The following is a 23,243-nucleotide window of genomic DNA, read 5'->3' on the forward strand; positions in this document are numbered from 1 at the left end:
AACAGTGACCTCAAGGTGATCTGGCAACAGAGGTAGAAGAAAATTAAGGTCTCCTTTCCAGCTCTAAGATCCAACCTGGACCCCTTTTTCTTTTATTTTTTTAAAGATTTATTTTATTTATTTGGGGGGGCAGAGAAGAGAGGAAGAGAATCCCAAGAAGACTCCCCACTGAGTACAGAGTCCAACTCAGGGATTTATCTCACAACCCTGAGATCATGACCTGAGCCAAAATTGAGAGTCAGAGGCCCAACTGACTGAGCCACCCAAGTGCCCCACCTGGGCCCCTTTTTCATATAACTGGTCCCTGTTCTAGAATGGACTAGGCTTGGGCTGAGGGAGGACAGAATGTTCTAATATGGAAGATTGAGTGTCCTTCACATTTGACTGGCTACCTGACTTCAGGTGGAACCCTAGAATGCAGGCCAGTTGGGAAATAAGCTTGTTGATACCAGAACAGCCTTACCCCACCTGTGTTTGTGGTCTCTCTCTGCTTCTTCCTGCTCCCCTTCTCTTTCTCCTCTGGCACTGACTCTCTTTCTCCTCTTGCACTGACTCTCTATGCCTCTGTCAGAGGTATCTGTCTCCATTTATGTCTCCCCTACGCAGTGGCAAATACTGGGTAGATCTTTGGGCAGTTAAGTATACTGTCCAAGATAGATTTTGGACAAAAGAACTGAAGTCCAGGAATCAGGAAAGGAATCAGGCTGTGGCCTGCTTACTGGAAATTTGTTTGTGGGATCTCAAGTAAATCACATCTTCTCTGAGTCTCAGTATACTCATGTGTAAGGTGGAACATTTGGACTAAGTGGCCTTTAAGTGTCCTTCCAGCTGGACACTTCCATGATTTCAGCATATGTGTGTGGATATAGGCCATGGAATCTCTTTATTTATTTATTTTTTTGTGACCTGTCAGCCCATTTCTCTGTCTCTCCATCTCTCCCTCTCTGTCTCTTTGTCTCTCTTTCTCTGCAGTTCCCTCTCCCTCTTAGGCTCTGTCCAGTAGCCCCACCACCACCACCACTTCTTCCTTCTCAGATGTCCTGTCCTGCCTTTTATCTTTGGTGAGGACGCTGATTTTCAGTAAAGACACACGTATCCTACCTCTGGGTGCCCCAGACACCTCAGCCTGGGCTCTCCGCCATAGGGCCCCACTGCACTCAGGGTACCAAGCTAGCCAACTTTGGGCCTGAGGAAGGGGGCTGGGCAAGCCTAGTAGACAAGGCCTAGGCTGCCTACCATGGTCCTCTGCTGCCACCTGTCGTTAGTCTGGAGTGACATAGCTCTGGGGGCTGCCTATACCCACAGGGGCCACAAATGCAGCTCCCACCAACAGGAATCCATTACACACAGTGTCCTGCCAGGCCTGATTTAAAGCTCATCCTGTAATCTGTCTTGCGCCCCCTCTGGGCCTGTCTCCGGTTTCCTTGCCTGTGAAATGGATGGAAGTTGTCTTCAGCTCTGGCAGAACGACGTGAGGAGTGGGGGCACAAGAACACCTGGCTTTCCATCCTGCCCCTGCCGTAGGCATGGTGGGTGACCTGGGGTGAGTCCTTCCCCTTCTTTGGATCCTGTGAGAGACAGACAAGGTTGAGAGAAAGCGGGCAAGATGGATTCTTATTTCAAACAAGCAATATGTTGCTGAGAAGCTGGAAGTGGATGTGCCCTCTGTGTCTACAAAACTTTGGCCAGGCCACAACTCCATCTTAGCAGCCAAGTCTTTCGTTCACTCATCCACTCCATTACTTACTCATCCATTCATTCTACCAAGTAGCCTGGGCTGTGGGAAACAGACCTCAGCTGGGAATCAAGAGCCCTCCCTTATTGGGTCAGCTCTGCCCCTGGCTCTCTAACCTGGGACAAACTTGTATTTCTCTCTGAGCCTCCATTCTCTCTTCTGTGACAGAAAGGGATTGGGATGGACCAGAGGAAGTCCCCCATTCTGCCATTCTAAGATGATGATTCTCTGATTGCAGGTGCCCTGACAAACAGGCTGGGTGATGGAACAATTACACATCCCCACACAGAGACCGGGATATCCTGCCTCATACTCCCCAGACACCCCTCATCTCCACCCCCCAGGCCTCTGACTGGCCTTCACAAAACCAACCAGCAAGGGAGCCCTTGCTGTGTTCCTCCTTGCTTCCTATAGGGCACTGCTCTAGTGCCAACTGTCAGGTCACATGGCTGGCACAGAGGACTAGACATTATCTAGCTAGCCCTGCCCACTTGGGTCCAGGAAAATCAGTTCCTGGCACTGACACGTGCTTTAGACTTCCTCCTGGCAATGCCAGACCCAGAGTCCCTGGAGGATAAACAGGCTGGAGCTGGTCCAAGTCAGACCCAGAGTCCCAAACTCCTGCCCTGTCAGGTTTGAGGCCATAGAAACCACTGCTGCCCAGCAAATGGCATCTGAAAATAAGGCTTTCTTGGGGAGCAAAAAGCCCATCCAGGGGGCTAGTGGCCCATCCGGCCCATCCAGAGGGCTGGTGGCCTCCTGGCCCAAGCTATGCTCCCAGAAACACTTCATTGAAACCAGGCTTCCTGGGTTGGCTGTGGCCTCTCAGCCTGGCTACTGCCATTGGCAAAGGACCATGCATGGAATTGCGGCCAGGTAGCAACCTCTCAAGAAGAGCTGCCTAGTGGTGTCTGGGAGCTGTTCCTCATCTTCCTGCCCCCGCAAGGCCCAACCCCCCACCCGCCAGCCGCCCATGAGGGAGGTCCTGCCCACATCTGTTCTGGCCGTCACATCTGCAATGAATTACAAGGCTGGCTCTGGCTCAGGCTCATCCCAGATGTGGATTCCCCTGGAATGTGCCTTCTCTCTAATTGTCCAGCCTCTGAAGGGTCCCGGCCCTCTCCTTTTTGTCCTCCCCTGCTGCACCCCAGAGAGCATGCTGAGGCCTTCCTCCTTTCCCACAGCTTGTGCCGGAACAGCCACAGCCGGGACTAGGGCCAGCCCAGTGGGGGGCCACACTCTCCTCCAGCCAGGTCTGTGGGTCTGGGGAGGGAGAGTGTCTTAGCCCATCCCCTCTTCTTTTTTCTTGGGGCCAGGCACTGAGGGGCAGAGGGGGAAATTCTGGAAAACTCACTAGAGGTGAAAGAATTTGGCTCTGCAGTGCAGGCTCCTCCTAATCCCTGGCCCTTCCTGGGAATGCCATTAACCTCCCCAGCCCCACTGATGGAAAGAACAGCTCTTCCCTGGGCCAGGCCAGCTCCTCAGAGGCTCCCAAATGACAGCCTGGTTGGGCGAAGTGGCTCTCCAGGGTTCCAACCGGCATCTTCATCCCCAGTCTGTTGCAACAGCCTCCCAAGTGGTAGCGTGGGCTCCAGTCTTCCTCACTTTAAGCAGTCATTCCTGGAGCCTACTGAGATATTTTTTAAGGCACAAATCCTTAGCCCAGACTTTGGTTTGAAATCCAGCTCTGCCACAAAGTGGCTGTGTGGTCCTAGGCAAGTGACTTCACCTCTCTTAGCCTCAAAAATCCTCTTGCATGAAAGGAAGATATCACCATCATTACTTTTTGCTGACATCTATTGAGTGCTTACTATGACCCAGGCTCTGTTTTAAGCACTTTACATGCTTTACCTCAGTAAAACCCTATGAAAAAAGTGTCATTATTGCCTCTGTTTTCACAGATGATGAAACTGAGCCATTGAAAATTGCATCACATGCCCAAGGTCACACAACTAATAAGGAGCCAGGATTTGAACCAGGCTATCTGATGCCTGAGCCTACAGACAAGAATGATTCCATTAATGAAATCTAGTATATTCTGCATTATTATTAAAAGTAACCTGATGGGGCGTCTGGATGGTTTAGTCAGTTGGGCATCTAATTCTTGATTTTGACTCAGGTCGTGATCTCAGGGTCGTGGGATCGAGCCCAGTGTTAGGCTCCTTACTCAGTGCAGAGCCTGCCTGAGATTCTCTCTCTCCTTCTCCCTCTGCCCCTCCTCCTACTCTGTCCCTCTGTTTAATAAATAAGATCTTCAAAAAAGAGTAATAATCTGAAAATCTTCCTGCTTAAAAACCAACAGGTCTCAAATGCTTCCAAGATAAAGCTTAAATTCCCAACCTGGTCTTTAAGGTCCTTCAAAATCTAGTTTCAATTCATTATTTTACCTTGGTTCTGCCCATTTTGTTCTAGGTCTTTTAGACTACATTTACCAGTTCCTCTCATTTACATTTGCTGTTCTGTGCCTGTGTACATTGTGGTTCTCTCTGCTTGGAATCTTTTTCCCTGTATACCTGCTGTTCTCCTGCTCATTCTTCAAGATTGAAACCAACTGTCATCACCTCTGTAAAGCCCTTCCAGATATCTGATTCCTCCTCTTTGCACCCACAACATTTTATCCATGTATCTATTATTGTTATTTTTATACTTTTTTTAAAGGGGGAAACTCTTGTCCCCTCTCTGGGCATTAGTATCCGTGGCGGAAAGCTTCTAAGGATTCTTCTAGACTGGCCTTCCTATGACCTCGATGTCAGCACTTGAGAAACCTTTAGACTGGATATGTCCCCCAGTCAACAGCCTGGGGAGGGGATACAGAGATGAAGAGAAAAGATAGTGTGGGAAAGAGGGACAAGGTCTTGAGTTCTGACACTTCTCTCTTTCTCCCTGACAGGCTTCTTTCCTCATCCCTCACAAACTTCTTGACAAATCCACTTCCTCCAGTCTTTCCTGCCCCTCTACCAGTCCCAGAAATGGGTCACCCATTCCATAACACCCCAACCCAGGAACAATGGTCTCCAAAACATCCACTCTCAGAAAAGGTTAATCACTGCTGTTTATTGTTTAGCTGAGGGGTGGTCCAGCTAGACATCTGTGCACATGTATCTGCGTCCCTGTATGTCTGTCCATTTTTCTGTTAGGATTGGTATCCTCCATTTGGAGGACCTATGTCCAGAAGCCTGATCTGAATTGAAGCCCTGGTTGAGAGCCCAAGTTAAGCCTCAGGACTACCATCCTTCCTTCTCCTGGACACAAAACTGAGAAAGAACCCCAGGGCACATCAGAGCTAGAAGGACCTTTAGGGCTTATTGCTGCCTCCTACTTGTTCCTCAGTGATGCAAATGGGGAGCTGTGGCTCAGAGAACTTGTTTGAGGTCCCACGGCTCATCAGAAACAGCTAGGAGTAGAATTCTCTCCATAACACAACCGAATCCTCAATTCTCAGTCTCTAATCCCTTCATTCAGGGTCAAACCCTAAGGTGCTTTGGTTGCAGTTAAGGATGGGGCTAAAAATCCCAGTCCAGTCGAAGTTCTTTTAGCACTTTCAAATGCTTTTCCTCTAGGAAACCTTCCCAAATTAGCCCTACACTTGTTCTGACAACTTCTCAACTGTTGCCTCCTTAGCATTTATGCCTTCACAGCACATTAGGCTAACAAGGATAGCCCTGCGTCCCCTCTGCCATGTGGTGTGGTATGTGTTTTTCCTATGGTCTGTGTCCCATCTCCTCTCCTAAAACACTGACTGATTGACAGAGATGAACAGATTGACTGGTTGATTGCTCAGCTGACCAAGAGTGGTTGACAAACAGATGAACTGTCTGGCTGTCAGACTGACAGACTGTCTTTTTGGCTAATAGAGAATGATAGTTGATGGACAAGCTGACTGACAGATAAACTGACAGACCTACTAGCTATGGAAAAACCCCAGAGGGCCCAAGAAAACTAGTACACCAAGCAAAGGGACAACGCATACTGAGAATCCCTCAGCAAGCTTGTGTCAAGACATCTCCAACAGCCTGTCACCAATGAGACACAATGAGACACTGAGAAGTGAAGGAGGGGTGGGGGGTGGGGATAATGGCTAATGGAAACCAGCCGCTGACCTGCCTCAGTGAGGAGACCCAGGTTGGGACTTGACCTGGCTCTTGGCACTAGGACATTCCTGGTGGACACCTTGCAGAAAGGTGGGAAGGAGCCAAGAGGGTACCTTTCCCAGAGCACGCTGAACCTCACCTGGGCTTTCAGGAAGAGGAATCTCATCCTTCTCCCTGTCATATCCTCCATCTAGTTGACACTTAAAAATAATAGACCACATCTGGCTTTTTACAAAGTAACAGGGCCTTCAGCAGGCTCGCAGGATTTTTGAGCTGGTTCCTATTAAGTTCTTTGCAATTGGAAGGCATTCCATTTCTCACTCAAACCCTCATCATTTTGCTGACAAGTGAAAGTGTGCTTGGGGGCTGCTTTCTCATGTTTTTCAGGATTGGTCATTTTGTCCCCTCCATGTCTGTCATGCTGCCTTTGTGCACTCATGGAAGGGGCAGGTATACATCTTGGAGGAGAGAGAGAGGTTTCCTCCCTCCCACCTTTTGAGCTTTACCTGAAGGAGCCTATTTGCTCATAGGATGAAAGCTCAGGTCCTGCAAGTAAAGAAAGTGAGAACCTCACTCCCTTCCACAGTCTTGCTAAGAACAGGCTGAGGCTACCAAAGAGGCCTCTGGAATCTGGGAGTGCAAGGGAGGGAGGGAATCCTGTTTCCAGACTGCTGGGGCCATGGTCAGTCACACATAATTGAAGTCATAACAAACACATTTGAAGCTCACAGACCTATGCAAAACAATGTGATGAATAAGGGAAGACATAAAGCAAATTAGCATGCCAGACAAGCAAATTGTTTTCAGGGCAATGGAGAAAACCAGAGGCCAGGCTGCTATACTGGCCACCTCGCTCCCACTGCACACCTGCCCTACCGACTTCTGGTCTTTTCCACTTAACCTCTCCCTGGCAAAAGCCAGCTGTTATCCACAGTCTAGGCAGCAGGAGGGGCAGGAGGGAGGGGACAAGGCCATGAGCAGTTTGCAGTGAGGGACAATTGAAAGGACATTTAGAGTCAAAGGACACGAGTTCTATCTAATCCTTACTCTGCTGTAGATCAGTTCCATCGTGCTGGTAGGTTAACAGGACACATCTCAGTTCAACACAAGGAAGAACTTTCTGGAAGTCTAGCTGACAAAGAGGGAAATAGTGAACACTTATACTTGAGATATGCAATTAGAGCATGGGTTTTAGCCCATCCATTGCGATGTTGTTGAAATACACTGAATACTTCCTTTTCGTGCTGTGGCTTTACGGCTCTGTGACCCTAGGCAAATCACCTAGTTCATTTGAATCTGACTCTCTCTTTTGGGAAGAAGGAATAATGAAAAGCCCTGTCCCACCTCCCTTACAATGATATTGTGAGGCCTAAGAGATACTGTATACATGAGCACTATGGGAAAGAATAGAGAACCATAAAGGATGATTCAGGGTGTCAGTGCTTCCTGATCACCAGCGTGGCCTGTATTTCTGGGGGAGCAGACAGCCTCCTAGTGCATTCCTTCTGCTTCCCTCAAACCCTTCCCAGCTTCCAAGACCCAGCTGAGATCCCACCTCATCACTTCTCCGATCTTACTAGCCTCCTGACTTCTTTGTCCTGACTGCTACAGATGGTGGCATTCATAGAATTTACTAAATATTCAATTACTTCCTATTTCTTTAATCTCATCTTGAACTGTTTTTAATCACCTCATCACTTGTCACTTGTCTATCTCATCATCCAGACAATATTTAGCTCTTCATCACACACTTTGTTCCAAAATTATTCAAAGCAGAATCTAGACGGCAAGCTCCATGAAGGCCAGGACTGAAACGTATTCATTTTAAGCAGACTAGACATCATATCAGTCAGGGTTCTGGATTACACACAACAGAAACAATTCTAGATAACTTCCTCATGTGGGAAGAATATAGCTCACAGAATCATCTAGAAGATTGGGATCTAATCATTAAACAAGGGAGATGGGATCGAGCCAAGAGCCTCCCTTAACACCAGACTGCTACATGCTGTCACTAACATTGCCACCTCAGAACACTTACCCCTGTGCCAGAAAATTCTGGGTTCTGATATAGCCATCACAAATAATCTCTTGACATCAGTGGAAGAATCTGATTGGCTGTGCCCAGGTCATATGACATGCCTAGAGCTGTTAGAGAGCTGTAAGGAGAAATACCTGTCTCCCTTTGGCTTCTGGACCTATCTTAAGAATGCCACCCCAAACAGGGTGCTTGGAAACTGGTCAGTCACCACTGCCTCCTCCTATCTGTTTTTACAGCAGTCATTCAGTAGTTGTGGTTGGGATTTGATTTTGGTGTTCATTGAGGTTTTCAGAGTCCTTTCAGGCTTCTCTCTACAACACCATTACCTACCACACTGCTGTGGTCATCCCCTGAAACTTGCTGTACAGCTAGGCATTGTTCCAATCTCAGAGAAGCCCCTAAGTGGGACATGGAAACTAATAATCCCTGCTCAGCCTTAGTCTGGAATGACTCAGCTTCACTCAGTCCTCACACCCCACCTTGTCCCACCTTCAACTTTCCAGGCTAAATTCTTTGTCGTTTATCCTCCTGCTTCCAACTTTACCTCACCTTCTTTCTCCAATGCTTTTTAAAAAAAATTTTCCAAATAGTGATCTCTTGAGCATCAGTCCTGACTCTATCCTAGCAATATAATTTCAGGCTGCCTTTGTTAACACCTCACTCCATTCACACCAGTTCTAAGGAAACCCCAACCCAACAGCATAGCTCCATCTCTTCTGTGAACCAGCTTCTCCCCCAGAGTACCATTTATACCCCTACTTCCACTACCAGACCAGTGCAGTCAGACCTGCTAGGAAAAACCTGTGGTGGAGAAGGGGATGTTGGGTAGATGGTCAGCAGTAGCCACTCTACTTGGATCTACTTGCTCATGAAATTATTGTCCTGGATCTCTAATTTTACAGTTATCTGCAGCCCCGTTTGCCTTGAGGAATAGGGCCTGAACTTCCTGGGAATCTACTCCAGAAGGCTTTGGAGAAGCTACACAGGAATGAGTTCTAGGTAGCCCAAAACTCAGATGATTCAACCTGGGGCCCCTTCAGCTCAGTTGGGAGCTTTCCCCCCATCTGAGGGAAGGTTTAGCTGTTCGTAACCCATACTGTCATTGGTGTAGCTGCCAACCATTCCATATGACTCTCCATAGCTATTTCTGCATCAACCACCAAAACCTGAGTTTGGGCCTCAAATGTATGTTCAGTTGTTCCAGGTTATCTTTAATAATAATAACTTCAACCTCAACAGCAGGAAGTAATTTTATCAACAGGGAAAATTCCAGTGCATTGTGGCAGAGAGAGTCAACTGCTCACTAACAATCAGTGCTTCTCTTGCACAGTATAAAGTTTTGCTGGGAACCAACTGCCCAGCTAGGGACTACATTTGCCAGTGTCCTTCTATCAAAATTAGGTCATATTATGGGTTATTGTGGCAACAGGAGGTGAGCAGAAATGATAGGTATCACTTACAGATTGAGATAGTTAATATTAGGTGTGCCTTTCTCACACTGTCCTCTTCCCTTGCAACTTTGGGACGTGTGGCAAAGATGCTGGCATTACAAGATGGATGAAGCTGGATCTCTGAATGACAAGAGGGAGCAGAGAACCCCCATACCTGCAGACCACGTTAAACTTTTATTATGTTAAGCCATTGAGATTTCAGGGTTGGTGTTACAGTGGTCAAAACCTTAAGCCAACTGTGCAGCCTAGTTTTGTCTTCCATAGCTATATGAGAAACTCCAGTCAGCAGTTTTGATCAATGCTTGATTCGTTATGGGGCTTTAGGCTCCCCTCTCTACTCCCTTATGTAAGTTGGTATTTAAACTTATCCAAAACACAGAACTTTGGATCCTCTTCGCCAGGGGACCAAGAACTTGACATATGCTTCCCCAGCACTTTCTCTCCTCCAAAGGACTTATATTAAATTCAACCACTGTCCATTGCTGATGGATTTTGTACTTTGAACACAGGTACCTCCTCATGAATGAGACCCTGGAAGCTTTCTGACATGCCTCCTTAGCATAGTCTCCAAGACATTTCTTTAAAAAAAAAAAAATGTATTCCTTAGAGCTACCCTATGACCCAGCAATTGCACTACTATGTATTTACCCCAAAGATGCAAATGTAGTGAAAAGAAGAAGCACATGCACCCCAGAATTCCTTATTGTGGCACCCGTCTCAGGCTCCTGTGTCCCTTTGGCTCCAATATCTGTTTGGTTCTTTCAGAATTAATTCTACCATATCCCTCAAGGAATATGGAGAACTTCATATCTCCAGAAGCAAACCAAATGTCTATAAAAATTCTGTGCCTGTGTTGATTTTCTGAAGAAAATCTTAGGCTTGAACCAGCCTAGAAAATTCCCAACAAAAAGAGGCTCCCAGCTCCTTGGTGAAGCACATCTATCAACTGTGACCCTCCTCCCAAAACTTTAGTGCTGAGGTCACAGCTCTCTTCACCACATCCCTCTCCTGCTGGGAGGGGCTCCCTGGCACCATTACTGTCTGAGCTGTGTCCACTTTGTCTCTTAAGCCCCAGGCCCATTTTGCTAACCATTTTGAGGCCAGAGGCCCACCCCTGGATTCAGCTCTTTAGCATGCTTTGTTTTAGGTGCAGTTAGATTGCATTACAATTTAACAATCCTGGACAGGGTCCATCCCCTTCGTGCCCTTGTCCCACTCCCCCCATTCCACATCATATAACCCTGTTATTATGCTTTTTAATATCAGAAGAGTAGGCCCATATAGCCCTTTATGGGGGGAAGGGGAAGGTCTTACTATTACCTGCTCAATCATACACAGAGAGTCCAGAACAATGTAAAGAATATTCTACTTCAAGCTCCCATGCCTCTTACAATCTGAAGAATCCTCCCTACCACCCTTCCTAAATTTGGAATTAGCTCCTCTGTCTGAGTCAATGGCCTTAGCAGGCCTTTGCTCTTCCCTTTAAGGGCCACCCACAGAGTTGTCTCAAGGAGCCTCTCCTCTGGAACTGCTTTCTTCCTCCCTCACCCCAACTGAGGCTCCTTGGCCTTTGAAGCTTTCTAGGACTCAAAATTTCATCTCTTCTCTTCCTTGGCATTAGGGTTGGGGTGTCATTCATACCGCTGCATCTAGTTTGCCCCTGAGTGGAGCTAGAAAGGGCTTTGGACACTTACAGGAAGAAAAGGAGATGAAGGAAAACATTGCTTACTGGTCCAGCTTCACTGTCAAGCTATTATAAGACAATCAGGCCTTTCACACTGACAAGACTGCCTCTCACCTTGCCCCCTATGTGTAATGCTGCTAGAAGAATCTCATATTGATCTTCTCCTCTTTGAGTTGCATGGCAAAAGTTCCCCTTGTTTACTTTCCAGCTTGGTATGGTTGGGGCCCAAGAATGGTACAGGGGGAAAAATCCTTCTAGCCACATCAGACAACTCCTTTCATGGGATACTACTATGGGCTTCTTCTTAACTTCTCTAGACTTCAGCTCTGCCCCCATCTTTCTCATTTATGCCATTTAATAATCATTCATTTGTCAAAACTCACTGTGCCAGGCCCTAAGTAAGGTGCAGGAGGTACAAATAGGTACAGATACCAATGTAGTTTCCACTCTCCGTGAGAAAGCACATGACGAAAACAGACAAATACAATATTCTGCACTCAGCACTATGACAGGAGGAGGCAAAGAAGACTGTGGGAACACAGGAAAGGGTCACCTTGTGCAGACTAGCATAGTTAGAGAAGGCTTTCCAGAGGAGGGGGCACTTGAGCTGAGGCAGCATAGGAGGCAACCCAGGCAGAGGTAACACCTAGAGGAAAGGCGGGGTGAAGTGAAGTGAGAGTAGTAAGCTATAGTCAGGCAACTCTGCGTAGTTTAGTGTTGCTAGAACATAACATGCAAGGGAGGGTGCGGTGAAAGGTGAGGCTGGGGAAAGTGGCAGGATGCAGGCCCAGGAAAACCTTGGCACCCAACTAAACACCTGGCTCCTATAACCCAAAGGTGGTAATCAAATATTTAAGATTAGAAGGGCATGCTGTCCAACCAGTAAAAATGAGGCAATGTCCAATTCAGAATAGATGCTGGCTGTGCATGGACCAATGATCGGTGAGGAGAAGGGTCTCATCAAAACTTTTGTTTTGCACCTGACCCCAGGATTTGCTTAACTCTGTTAGAGAAAAAAAAAAAAATCTGTTAATAACTGAGGTTACATTTCCCTAGAGCCCAGGAGGTGAAAATAAAAGTCAGATTTTGATTGATTTAGTGAAAATAAGGATATTGTCTATTTCTGGTACACTTGTCTTTGCCCTTATTAAAGAGTAAGGCAGGTACTAAAAAGAGTTATCCTGGGCCTGGAGTCCTCAGGTGCTTACCTGTGTGTATGGGTGAGGGACAGGGGCAAGAAAAGGCAGAGTTTCTCTCGGTTTGACTGGTGAAGCTCACTTGAAGTGGATTAAAACCTCTGGGGATACCCCACTTCTCCCAGCTTGATAGTATGTCACTTAATCAAATAATCACAGTGCCCTCTGGTGGGCTGCAGGGGTCCGGGGGGGTGAGGAAACCTTAAAATGACAGATTGGTGTGCCTGTTGCTAGTGATGCTCTGGGTTAGAGCACTGGCTTATGATGTCCATCTGAGTTCTGGCCTGCTGCATCTGGCTTCACACAACAGAGCCAGGTGAGATGGATCTGTAGCAGAGTCAGAGGATCACAATTACAGCAGATATGGACTGTGGAATGGGCTACTCTGAGTCAATAAGTGGTGGGGAGATGGGTGGGTCAGTGGTCTCCTCATGGTGGTGGAATCCCTGAGGTTGTCTCCATGCTGGTCTCACACTTGGGCTTGGTTAACAGTAAAAAAGGCATTTGCACATTTCTTGAAGCGCCTCCCCAAATGGGGTCACCACACAGGAACCTGGTCAGAGATGCAGATGCTAGAGAAGTGACTCAGAACATAGGTTTGAAGCCAGGCTGCCAGAATTCAAAGCCCAGTTCTATCACTTAGCTGTGCAAACTTGGGCAAGCTCTGTATCTCAGATTCCTTTTCTGCAAAATTGGGCCACCTATCTCTGGTAATGTTGTAGTGAATTAGATAAGAGGCATAAGGACTTAGAAGAGTAGCTGACACAGAGTAAGGGCCCAATCAATAATTGTTCTTGTTACAAGGGACCCAAGGCCAAGGGGAGTCTTACACTGTGTAAAGAAAGGCCATTTTTGCAGGGATTGTCTGGGAAGCGTGACATGATGACTTAAGGGAAAGGAGTTAAGATTCTTTGTATGGATTTGGTTCCTGTGGGAATTTGAGGTTTAGGGCTAAGTGTAGTGGTCCTTTTGGTTGTCTAGGCATAGTTTTTTCTATTTCTCTCAGCCTCGTGTCTCTAAGACATCTATCTTTATCCCAGTACTATAATATCATGATTCTTGTAGCTTTGTAGTAAGCTTTGAAACCAGGAAATGTGGGAGGAGGAAGCAAGATGGCAGAGAAGTAGAAGACTGAAATATCATCAGGTCCCAGAGGTTCAGCTAGATAGTTATAAAACCATTATGAACACCTACAAACTCAACAGGAATAGAAGAGAAGAAGAGCAGCAATTCTAGGATCAGAAAGTCAACCACTTTCCAGAAGGTAGGACATGTGGAGTAGTGAATCCAAGGCAACATATGGGAAGATAGATCGTGTGGGGAGGGGACAGCTCCTGAAAAGTGGTAGAGCAGCTGAGCAGAAAATGGGAACTTTTAGAAAGACTTCCACTGAGGGATGTCAACCAAGAAGCTAAGCGGGGGTTGGGGGGGTGGTGTGGTGTGTGGAGCCCTTGTGGGGATAGTGTGGTCTCAGGACCCACAGGGTCACAGAAAGACCGGGAGTGTCTGAGTGTGACAGCACTCCCAGGTATCAGAGCAGGGAAGCTGGCTATAGAGACAGAGCCAAGGAGTACACTCTCAGCCCAGGCTTACCTTAAACTGTGATCTGGGGCACATTCAGGCCACTGCTCTTCAAGCAGGGGCCCTGTAGGTGGCAGATCTGGGGAGATCTCCTTCCTCCTCCAGGAGGAGGGGTGTGGGAGTGCCCTGCAGAAATCTGCTGGGTTTGGAGACTCCAAATGGGGCCATGTGCCAGAGATAGAAAGGCTCAGTCACAGGCTGGGTGAGCTCAGAGTGTAACCAGAGACCAGAGAGATGGGAGGGATTGACTGATTTTCTCTGAAGGTGCACTGAGGAGTGGGGCCCTGAGCTCTCATCTTCTATGGGGCTAGAGATTGGGAGGCCGCCATACTCATTCTTGTTCTCCAAAGCTGTACAGAAAGCGTGTTCATGGAACAAAGCTCTGGATAGTAAACCCAAGCAAATTGCTTAGTCTGGCCCCTGGCAAGGGTGGCGCACTTCCACCTTGGGCAAAGATATTTGAGAATCACGGCAACAGGCCCCTCCCCCAGCCAAGACCAAAGTCACAGATCAATGAGAACTGTGGAACTCCAGAGCTACGGGAAAGCAACACATGGAATTCGTGGGTTTTCCCCCATGATCCTTTAGTCTTTCAAAGTTAGATTCTTTAAACTTTATTTTTTTTCTTATTCTACTTTTTAAAAACAATTCCTCTTTCCTATATTAATGTTTTTTGTCTATTTTATCTTATCAATCCCTTTTTTAAAAAAGTCTTTTTAAATTTTCATTGTTATACTCATATTGTATCCCTTCATTGTATTTAACCTTATTTTTTTGTATACATATAGGTTTTTTTCTTTAAAATTTTAGGATACAATTTCTTCTAATAGATCAAAATATACCCTAAACCTAGTGCATGGCTCTGTTCTAGTCTCCAGCTTAATCACATTCTTTCCTCTTTTTTTTTTTTTCTTTTTCCATCCAACTTATCTTATCAATTCCTTTTTTAGAATCTTTTAAAATTTTCATCTTTATAGTCATATTCTATCCCTTCATCATGTTTACTCTTATTTTCATATATATATATATATATTTTTTCTTTGTTTAAAATTTTGGGAGGCAATTTCTTCTAAGAGACCAAAATATATCCGAAATCAAGTGGGTGGCTCTGTTCTATTCACCACTCTAATATATATATATATATATATATATATATATATATATATATAATAACATTTTTCATTTTTTAATTTTTCCCCCTTTCTTCTCCCCCTGGTTTTGGGTCTCTTCTGATTTGGTTAGCAAATATTTTTCTGGGGTTTTTGCCACCCTTTTAGTACTTTATTCTCTCATTCATCTATTCTTTTTTTTTTTTAAAGATTTTATTTATTTGTCAGAGAGAGCGAGTGAGAGCGAGCACAGGCAGACAGAGTGGAAGGCAGAGTCATAGGGAGAAGCAGGCTCCCTGCAGAGCAAGGAGCCTGATGTGGGACTCGATCCCAGGACGCTGGGATCATGACCTGAGCCGAAGGCAGCTGCTTAACCAACTGAGCCACCCAGGCATCCCATCTCATTCATCTATTCTTATCTGGATAAAATGACAAGGCAGAAAAACTCACCACAAGGGAAAAAAAAAAAAGAAGAACAAGAGGCAGTACCGATGGCTAGGGACTGAATCAATATGGATATTAGTAATATGTCAGAACTGGAGTTCAGAATGACGATTATCAAGGTACAAGCTGGGCTCAAAAACAGCATGGAAGAATACCTTTCTGGAGAAATAAAAGAAACAAAATCTAACCAACTTGAAACCAAAAAAGATATTAATGAGGTACAATTTAAAAAATGGAGGCTCTTACTGCTAGGATAAACAAGGCCGAAGAGAGAATTAGTGATATAGAAGACCAAATAATGAAGAATAAAGAAGCTGAGCAAAAGAGAGACAAACAACTACTGGACACAAGGGGAGAATTCGAGAGATAAGTGATACCATAAGATGAAACAATATTCTCCCAGAAGAAGAAGAAGAAAGACAGAGAGGGACAGAAGGTATATTGGAGCAAATTATAGTAGAGAATTTCCCTAACATGGCAAAGGGAACAAGCATCAAAATGCAGGAAGCACAGAGAACCCCCCTCAAAATCAATAAAAATAGATCCACACCCCATCATCTAATAGTAAAACTTACTAGTCTTAGTGACAAAGAGAAAATCCCGAAAGCAGCTCAGGACAAGAGGTCTGTAACATACAATGGTAGAAATATTATATTTGCAGCAGACCTAACCACAGAGATCTGATTGGCCAGAAAAGACTGGCATAATATATTCAGAGCACTAAACGAGGAAAATATTCAGCCAAGAATACTATATCCAGCTAGGCTGTCATTGAAAATAGGAGAGAGAAAAAGCTTCTAGGACAAACAAAAATTAAAAATCTTTGCAAACACCAAACCAGACCTTCAGAAAATATTGAAAGGGGTCGTCAAAGCAAAGAGAGATCCTAAAAGTAACAGACCAGAAAGGAACAGAGACAATATGCAGTAACAGTCTTCTTACAGGCAATACAATGGCCTAAATTCATATCTTTCAATAGTTACCCTGAATGTAACTATGCTAAATGCCCCAAGCAAAAGAACATGCCCCAAAATCTGATACAGGGTATCAGGTTGGATAAACAAACAAACAAACAAACAAGACCCATCAATATGATGTCTGCAAGAGACTCATTTTAGATCCACAGACATCTCCAGATTTAAAGTGAGGGGGTGGAAAACCATTTACCATGCTAATGGACATCAAAAGAAAGGGTAATCCTTATATCAGACAAAATAGATTTTTAAGCCAAAGACTAAAAGAGATGAGGAAGGACACTATATCACACTTCTGTCCAACAAGAAGATCTAACGATTTTAAATATCTATGCTCCTAACATGGGAGCAGCCAATTATATAAAACAATTAATAACAAAATCAAAGAAACACATTGATAATAATACAACAATAGTAGAAGACTTTAACATCCCCCCTCACTGAAATGGACAGATCATCCGAGCAAAAGATCAACAAGGAAATAAAGGCTTTAAATGACACACTGGACCAGATGGACACCGCAGATATATTCAGAACATTCCATCCCAAAGCAACAGAATACACATTCTTTTCTAGTGCACATGGAACATTCTCCAGAATAGATCACATCCTGGGTCACAAATCGGGTCTCAACCAGTACCAAAAGACTGGGATCATAACCTGCAGACTGCAATGCTTTGAAACTAGAACTCAACCACAAGAGGAAAGATAGAAAGAACTCAAACATTTGGAGGCTAAAGAGCATCCTACTAAAGAATGAATAGGTCAACCAGGAAATTAAAGAAGACTTTTAAAAATTCGTGGAAACAAATGAAAATGAAAACACAACTGCTCAAATTCTGTGGGACACAGCAAAGGTGGTCCTGAGAGGAAAGTATATAGCCATACAAGTCTTTCTAAAGAAACAAGAAAGGTACCAAGTACACAACCTAACCCTACACCTGAAGGAGCTGGAGAAAGAACAACAAAGAAAGCCTAAACCCAGCAGGAGAAGAGAAATCATAAAGATGAGAGCAGAAAGCAATGCAATAGGAACAAAAAGAAACTAGGAGCTGGTTCGTTGAAAGAATTAATATGATGGACAAACCCCTGTCCAGACTTATCCAAAGAAAAGAGAATGGACCCAAATTAATAAAATCATGAATGATAGAAGAGAGATCACAACCAACAACAAAGAAATACAAACAATTATAAGAACATATTATGAGCAACTATACACCAGCAAATTGGACAACCTGGAAGAAATGGATGCATTCCTAGAGACATATGAACTACCACAACTGAACCAGGAAGAAATAGAAAACCTGAACAGACCCATAACCAGTAAGGAGACTGAAGCAGTCATCAAAAATCTCCCAACAAACAAGAGCCCAGGGCCAGACGGTTTCCAGGGGAATTCTACCAAACTTTTAAAGAAGAATTAATACCTATTCTCCAGAAACTGTTCCAAAAATAGAAATAGAAGGAAAACTTCCAAACTCATTTTATGAGGCCAGCATCACCTTGATCCCAAAGCCAAACAAAGACCCCATCAAAAAGGAGAATTATAGACCAATATCCTTGAGGAACATGGATGTAAAACTTCTCACCAAAATATTAGCCAATAGTATCCAACAGTACATTAAATGGATTATTCACTACGACCAAGTGGGATTTATTCCTGGGCTGCAAGTTTGGTTCAACATCCATATATCAACCAATGTGATACAATACATTAATAAAAGAAAGAACAAGAACCATAAGATACTCTTAATAGATGCTGAAAAAGCATTTGACAAAGTACAGCATCCTTCCTTGATCATAACTCTTCAAAGTGTAGGGACAGAAGGTACATACCTCAATATGATCAAAGCCATCTATGAAAAGCTCGCAGCAAATTCATTCTCAATGGGGAAAAACTGAGAGGTTTTCCCCTAAGGTCAGGAACATGGCAGGGCTGTCCACTATCACCACTGCTATTCAACATAGTACTAGAAGTCCTGGCCTCAGCAACCAGAAAACAAAAAGAAATAAAAGGCATCCGAACTGGCAAAGAAGAAGCCAAAATCTCACTCTTTGCAGATGGTACACTTTATGTGGAAAACCCAAAAGGCTCCACTCCAAAACCACTAGAACTCATAGAGGAATTTAGTAAAGTGTCAGGATATAAAGTCAATGCACAGAAATTAGTTGCATTTATCTACACCAACAGCAAGACAGAAGAAAGAGAAATTAAGGAGTCAATCCCATTTACAATTGCACCCAAAACCATAAGATACCTAGGAATAAACCTCACCAAGAAGGCAAAGAATCTGTACTCAGAAAACTATAAAGTACTCATGAAAGAAATTGAGGAAGACACAAAAAAATGGAAAAACATTCCACGCTCATGGATTGGAAGAACAAATGTTGTGAAGATGTCTACGCTACCGTAAGCAATCTACTCATTTAATGCAGCCGCTATCAAAATACCATAAATTTTTTTTCAAAGAAGTGGAATAAATAATCCTACAACTTATGGAACCAGAAAAGATCCCAAATAACCAGAGGAATGTTGAAAAAGAAAACCAAAGTTGGCATCACAATTCCATACTTGAAGCTCTATTAAAAAACTGTAATCAGCAAGACAGTATGGTACTGGCACAAAAATAGACACATAGATCAGTGGAACAGAATAGACAACCCAGAAGTGGACCCTCAACTCTATGGTCAACTAATCTTCAACAAGCAGGAAAGAATGTCTAATGGAAAAAAGACAGTCTCTTCAACAAATGGTGTTGTGAAAATTGGAGAGTCACATGTAGAAGAATGAAACTGGACCATTTCCCAACACCACACACAAAAATAGACTCAAAATGGATGAAAAACCTCAATGTGAGACAGGAATCTGTCAAAATCCTTGAGGAGAACACAGGCAGCAACCTCTTTGACCTCACCCACAGTAACTTCTTCCTAGAAATATTGCAAAAGGCACGAGAAGCAAGGGCAAAAATGAACTCTTGGGACTCCATTAAGATCCAAAGCTTTTGGTGGGAATGCAAGTTGGTGCAGCCTCTTTGGAGAACAGTGTGGAGATACCTCAAGAAATTAAAAATAGAACTTCCCTATGACCCTGCCATTGCACTCCTGGGTATTTACCCCAAAGATACAGATGTAGTGAAAAGAAGGGCCATCTGTACCTCAATGTTTATAGCAGCAATGGCCATGGTCGCCAAACTGTGGAAAGAACCAAGATGCCCTTCAACGGATGAATGGATAAGGAAGATGTGGTCCATATACACTATGGAGTATTATGCCTCCATCAGAAAGGACGAATACCCAACTTTTGTAGCAACATGGACGGGACTGGAAGAGATTATGCTGAGTGAAATAAGTCAAGCAGAGAGAGTCAATTATCATATGGTTTCACTTATTTGTGGAGCATAACAAAAAGCATGGAGGAAATGGGGAGTTAGAGAGAAGGGGGTTGGGGTAAATTGGAAGGGGAGGTGAATCATGAGAGACTATGGATTCTGAAAAACAATCTGAGGGGTTTGAAGTGGCGGGGGGGTGGGTGGTCGGGGTACCAGGTGGTGGGTATTATAGAGGACTGGGTGTGGTGAAAAAATAATGATACTGTTATGCTGAAAAAAAAAAGATCCAAAGTTTTTGCACGCTAAAGGAAACAGTCAACAAAAACAAAAAACAAAACAAAACAAAAAAACACCTGATAGAATGGGAGAAGATATTCACAAATGGCATATCAGATAAAAGGCTAGTATTCAAAACCTATAAAGAACTTACTAAACTCAACACCCAAGGAACAAATAATCCAATCAAGAAATGGAAAGAAGACATGAACAGACATTTCTGCAAAGAAGACATTCAGATGGCCAGTAGACACATGAAAAAGTGTTCAACATCACTCGCATCAGGGAAATACAAATCAAAACCACAATGAGGGGCGCCTGGGTGGCTCAGTGGGTTAAGCCACTGCCTTCGGCTCAGGTCATGATCTCAGGGTCCTGGGATCGAGTCCCGCATCGGGCTCTCTGCTCAGCAGGAGCCTGCTTCCTCCTCTCTCTTTCTGCCTGCCTCTCTGCCTACTTGTGATCTCTCTCTGTAAAATAAATAAATAAAATCTTTAAAAAAAAAAAAAAAACCACAATGAGATACCACTTCACACCAGTCAGAATGGCTCAAATTAACAAGTCAGGAAATGATAGATGTTGGCAGGGTTGTGGAGAAAGGGTAACCCTCATACACTGTTGGTGGGAATGCAAGCTGGTGCAGCCACTCTGGAAAACAGTATGGAGGTTCCCCCAAAAGCTTAAAATAGAACCACCCTAGGACTCAGCAATATGATTCAGTAAATATGACTGGGTATTTACCCTAAAGATACAAATGTAGTGATCAGAAGGGTCACGTGCACCAAAGTATTTATAGCAGCAATGTCCACAATAGCCAAACTACAGAAAGAATATAGATGTCCATCAATGGATGAATGGATAAAGAAGACGTCACACACACACACACACACACACACACACACACACACACACACACACTGTAGTACTATGCAGCCATCAAGAGTAACATTGCAATTATGTTCCATGATGGCTTGCAAGAGTAAGATTAATTATAAGATTTTTTAAATAAGTATTTCAGTTATGGAAAACCTAAATACATTTGAAATCTAGAAAATGGTATAAACCATTTCTCCCCTATTGCCATACTCCTTTAGTCCACAGAGTCTGCCTCAGAAAGGTGTCTAGAAGTCTCCCATGCCTGAATCCTCCTCCTTTTCTCTGTTACTCTTTTGCTCCTGCTTCCACTCTCAGGGCTATGGTCCTATTCTGCTTACCTCTGTGGTCAAGTATGGCAGGATCCATTGGATTTTTGTGGTCAAGACCATCAGAAAAGTCTCTTGTCTTTAGGAAGAGAGGGGAAACTTCCAGACCAACAGGCCACTTGATTATTTCTGTTTCCTCTCCAGAAAAAAAAAAAAAAAAGTCAATGTATTATTGTGATAAATGGCCTCCTCCTCACCTGAAGGAATATTGGGAGGAGGAGTTGGGTGACTTTTGTTGTGAAAAGAACCCCTCCCTTCTCACCAGGAGTAAGAATGATGAGGAACAAGCATCCTAGTAGTACCCTTGCAAGGAAGAGTACTGCCACTTCCTTCAGTGAGTTAGAATTTCCCAACATGTTCTTGGCGGACTCTCTCTGGATCCTCCAGTTAGACAAAGAGAGTGTTCTCTTCTCAAATTCACTAGCAGCATTCAGAGTTGTTTCTGTCACAGAAACAACTCTAAGTTCCAAAGACTTAAACTCTGCAGTATTTGGACAATGTTTTGTGGGTGGAAGCTTGCTAATTTCTGGTGCTTTGGAAAGAGCTTCCCACTCATCAAAGATTGAGGTACTCATGGAATACCCTTCAAAATATGTCACAAACACACACACCCTACTATCTGTCCCCATGTTCTCCTTTCTTCAGCAGGTTTGAGAATAAACAACAAATCAAATCATCATCATTATTGCTTTGAGTTTGGAGTATCCTCTATCCTAATTACTTCCCTGATGGATAAACATTGACATAATGCATTAGGTCAGTGATTCTCAAAATGTGGTCCCCAGGCCAGCAGCATCAGCATTCACCTGGGAACTTGCTAGAAATGTAAATCTTGGCCTCACTCCAGACCTAGTAAATGAGAAATTTTAGAATGGGCCTCAGTTAACTGTGTTTCAACAATTCCTACAGGCAATGCTGATGCTGTTCGAGTTTTGAAAACCATTGCATTATAGGTCCAGCTTCTGTTCCCCTTTCCAGCTGTAAGGTGGCAAGTATTCTAAACAGTTAACTACCAGCTACAGAACTGCTGTCCAGCAATATAGCAGTTTTCACATGTAGCAAAACCTGATCTCTGAATAGTCACTTGGGTGTCTTATGCAAGTGTCCTAGTGTTTTTCCTCTGTGTCCGGGGTACTCTGTTGCCCCCATCACCTACCCCATCAGCAAATGGTAATGTATTCCTTAGCTTACCTGAAAACTGAGCCCTTATTTACCCATCTGGGCCTTTGCCACTGATCTCAAACAGATTCCAATAGTCAGATAGGGTTCCCTTCAAAATATCGAAGAGATAGGTGGCAGACATACTCTTCATAGCATTATATGCATGCACTTGACAGCCCATGTGCCCATTCTACCTGATCCTATTATGGCCAGAGAGACCCCACCATGTTTATTAACATTTCTTAAATTTTAATTCAGAGACTCTTTGGATAATGACAAGAGTAATTCTCACTTTTTGATTCCTGCCAATTGAGACAGTTTCCATTACAACCAACTCTCAAACTCTCTCTTGGACAAAACGCATGGAAGTGAAATTGCCTCCTAACATACCTGTACTACCACAGATGTTCTCTGATTCCAGGCAAGTTTCACTGGGCATGACAAGTGTCAAGACACCAATATGTTGCCCAGATGATGACTATTTTATTCTAGGGAAAAAATCAATTAATTCTAGAGTTTTGAGGACTGACTTACATCATTTTGCTTGTGTGGGCAACGATTTTACTGAACATTTGAAATGTGACAAATGTCCATTTGTCACATTTTTCCTGAAATTCCTTGGTTCTTTTGGGCCAAAGAAATTCAATTAGCTTTACATACATTCTCTTTTAAAAAGTTTTAATTTTAATTCCAGTTAGTTAACAAACAGTGTTATATTAGTTTCAGGTGTATTTGGGTATATTTTGGGTGTATTCAAGTGTATTCAGGTGTATAGTGATTCAACATTTCCATACACCACCTGGTGCTCATCACAAGTGCACTTCTTAATCTCATCACCTATTTAACCCATTCCCCTCCTCCACCCCCAGTACAATCAGTTTGTTCTCTGTAACTAAGAGTTTCTTGGTGTGTGTCTCTTTCTTTTTCCTTTTGCTCATTTGTTTTGCTTTCTTAAATTCCACATAT

The sequence above is a fragment of the Mustela lutreola genome, chromosome X (genome assembly GCF_030435805.1).
Source record: "Mustela lutreola isolate mMusLut2 chromosome X, mMusLut2.pri, whole genome shotgun sequence".
NCBI classification, from domain to species: domain Eukaryota; kingdom Metazoa; phylum Chordata; class Mammalia; order Carnivora; family Mustelidae; genus Mustela; species Mustela lutreola.